This window comes from Gekko japonicus, unplaced genomic scaffold (assembly GCF_001447785.1).
Source record: "Gekko japonicus isolate JY-2015 unplaced genomic scaffold, Gekko_japonicus_V1.1 scaffold1811, whole genome shotgun sequence".
Taxonomy (NCBI): Eukaryota; Metazoa; Chordata; class Lepidosauria; order Squamata; family Gekkonidae; genus Gekko; species Gekko japonicus.
Window position 1 is genome coordinate 364,204 of NW_015160268.1, and position 3,844 is coordinate 368,047.

Consider the following 3,844-nt stretch of genomic DNA (forward strand, 5'->3'; position numbering starts at 1 on the left):
CCCTCCCCTCCCCAAACCCCGCCCTCCACAGGCTCCACCCCCCAACACTCCAGGGCATTCCCAACACCAATGGCTACACTTTCTGTCCCACTTGTGACCAGTCACGTACACAATGAAGTAGCTGGAGTTTGGGTCAGATGACTGCAGGCGGGGTCCCAAACTTATAGCCTATCCCCACACGCAGCTATGACAACCAACAATTGGGCACACTCATGCCTACTCGCAATTGGCTGATGGACACATCTAATTTGTGACTGGAATTGGGGTATAATTGTTTGATCCCTATGGGAGTGAGCTCTTCGTCCTGTTCTCCATTATCTGTTTTATTGCACCTGAAATGCTGCCTCTTGAGAGACAAAGAGTTGCTTTGTGACTTGGAGCACATGGTGTGCAAAAATGGGATTTCTCTTCAAAATCCCTTGGACTATTCTGGACTGTGGATGTTCCAGATGTGGTAACTATGTATCTTCAATGTGTAGTTAAGGCAAATTGCCCTAGCCTTTGTTATTTTTGTAATTCCTGGTAGTCTATGCTAAGCTCTGTACTTAATAAAGATCCTTCTTATTGCTAATTTGTCTTTGATGTTGTAACTGAATTCCAAGTCTAAGTCTTGTGCCTAACCCTGACCACATATGCTACCTTGGTAAGAGTGTGCATCTCTGGATAGAGTTGCTACTGTGTTAAATCCCAGATGCTAACTAAGGGTTGGAATCTCTCCCTTAGGAAAGGCAGGGACTAGTGAAAAGAAGTTCTGGTGGCAAATTGTTGTGAAGACCAGAGATGGTACAGACTGTCTCGTGGCTTGTTATTTAATGTACTGAAAAGTACAGGATTCCCTTCCATTCCTGGACTGGCCTGGGTGGGCTAATCAGTCTTTCCCATATCCATTTTAATTTTATTTGGAAAAAACACAACAGGAGTACGTTTTGCTGCCATGAACTCATCTCTATGTTTATTAAGTACATTTTGCTGTTTTGATTATTTGGCAGTTCAAGTTTTTCTGCCGTGATATTTGCAGATAATCAGAATCTATCCTAAGCAGGAACAGACAAGGACGTTAAGTTTAAGGCAATAACCCCAACAACCACCACGGAAATCGTGGCTGAACGGGACCTGGATGACCCTCACCAGGACCGTGAGCATGGTGAGGAGGGCCCACGCCAGGACCATGAGCATGGCGAGGTCGGCCCACACCAGGACCGTGAGCATGGTGAGGAGGGCCCACGCCAGGACCGTGAGCATGGACTACATGGGGGTCAGCAGGATCTTCATAGTCTCCTGGGTGAGAATCTGTATCAGGATCAGCGGGAACTTCCTCATCTCCTGTGTGTGAATCTGCAAGAGAAATAATGATTTTTATCTGGTTGAAAACAGTACCCAGTACTGATACAGATTGTTTTGGGGGAATGGTGTATGTGGATGTCTGCATGAGCGCTTGCTTGATCCCAGCATCACACCAACCTAGAAATATTTGACTCAAGTATATTTACTGGAGCGGATGGGCACATGCAGCATGTGAATCTGCAAGAGAAATGATGATTTTTATCTGGTTGAAAACAGTACCCAGTACTGATACAGATTGTTTGGGGGGAATGGTCTATGTGGATGTCTGCACGAGCACTTGCTTGATCCCAGCATCACGCCAACCTAGAACTATTTGACTCAAGTCTATTTACTGGAGTGGATGGGCACATGTAGCAAAGTCACATGGTGCCCGTTTTCACAGACGGTACCACATCAGACTACAGGCAGGGAATCTCATGGACGACAGAACGGACAAAAGGAAATACTACTTTACACAGAGAGTGATTAGAATGTGGACTTTGCTGCCAAAGAATGGTAGTGATGGCAAGAGGAATACACAGCCTGAAAAGGAGATTAGATAGAGGAGGAGAAGTCTATTACTGGCTACTAGCCACGGTGACTGAGCGGAACCTCTCCATTCAGAGGCACTAATTCTCTGAATCCCAGAGCCAGGAGGCAGCATCAGGGGAAGGCCTCGGCCTCTATGCCCTGTTGTCGGCTATCCAGAGGAACTGGTTGGCCACTGTGTGATACTGGATGCTGGACTAGATGGAGTATTGGTCTGATCCAGCAAGGCTTTTCTTATATTCTTATCAGGGAAAGGCCTTAGCCTTTATGCCCTGTTGTTGGCCATACAGAGGAAGTGGTTGGCCACTGTGTGAGACAGGATGCTGGACTAAATGGACCACTGGTCTGATCCAGCAGGGCTCTTATTTTGTTCTTTTCAGAGGAAGGCCTCAGCCTCTGTGCCCTGTTGTTGGCCCTCCAAAGGAACTGGTTGGCCATTGAGGATGCTGGACTAGATGGACTATTGGTCTGATCCAGCAGACAGCTTCTTATGTTCTTATGAATGCTTTCCCTAATTAAAAATTAAAAGAAATAGCTGTATACACACAAAAATAGAAAAAAGAAGAAGAGAAGATTGGATTTATACCCCACCCTTCACTACCTGAAGGAGTCTCAGAGCGGCTTACAAACTCCTTTCCCTTCCCCTCCCCACAACAGACACCTTGTGAGGTAGGTGGGACTGAGAGCTCTGACAGAAACTGCTCTTTTTCAAGAACAGCTGTTCCAGAACTATGGCTTGCCCAAGGTCATCCAGCACGTGCAAGTGGAGGAGTGGGGAATCAAACCCGGTTCTCCCAGATTAGAGTCCGTGCACTTAACCACTACACCAAGCTGTAGCACAGCCTTCTCTATGATTTCCTGATTTCCTACCTGACAGGAGGGCCTTTGTCAGAGGTCATTTCGGGGGGGAACGCGGGGGATCGCAGTTCCCCTGGGTGAGGTGCAGGGGGCAGGGCACATGACGAAGCCCCGCCCCCTGCTTCCGGCCACCCTGCTTCCAGCCCTCATTCAGCCAGGAGGAGGCAGGAGAAGAGGGAGGGTAAGTTGCTTCCTCCCCACCTCTCCCCACCCCTGCCCCTGCCTGCCTGGGGCCAGGGAGGGCCTTCGCGGGGCTTCCTCACACTCCCGCCGGCCCCTGATGTCAGGAAGTGTGGCATATGCTAATGAGTTATGCTAATGAGTTCCCCTAGCTCTTTTTCTACGAAACGACCCCTGGCCTTTGTCCCAAAGAAATATGGCAATAACAAGTTCCTCCATCTGCATTCTACAAAGGTTCAATCCAGGGAAGGTGTCCATAAGAAATGTGGGTGGGATTCCTTGAGCGACCCTTAGAATGCCATGCTGAGGAGTTACACACTTCTAACCCCATTGACTTCAATTGATTTCTAAGGCTGTAATGGCCCAGGACGGCAGTGTTAGAGTGCCTTGCAACACTTTTTGCACATCTGTGTGCATCAATGTGCACACCAGTAGAATGACATTGGGCTGAAAAAATAGTCTGGACCCTCTTTTTTTTTTTAATGGCATCAAAGAGGAATGAGGTTAGAAGAACAATGACCTGGTAAAAATTGCAAAGTAGAACAGAGAGCAGCAATCAATAACATGGCTCCCGTGGTTGTGATGAGGCCCACCAGTATGTTTCCTGGAGTCCGCTTGCTTCATCACAGTTGCATTCATCCGGATTGGCCCTAGGCACAGACAAAGCTGGTTATGCTGGAGCTTACCTGCGTGTGCCCAAAGGAAAGCAAAGCCTGCAATCAGGAAAGGAATCCACAGCTTCATTTTTCCGGCACGATTGTAAAGGCTTCCAGATGTTGAAGCTTGAGAAGTGATGCTGAGATCCTAAGGCTGTTGCTTTATAAAGGCAACAAGGACCAATCAGAGAGGAGGGAACAGATACCAGCGATTGAAAATGGGATTTTCCACATGACCTGCCAACGAGCTACAGACCTTCCCTACTCTTATCCTCCAG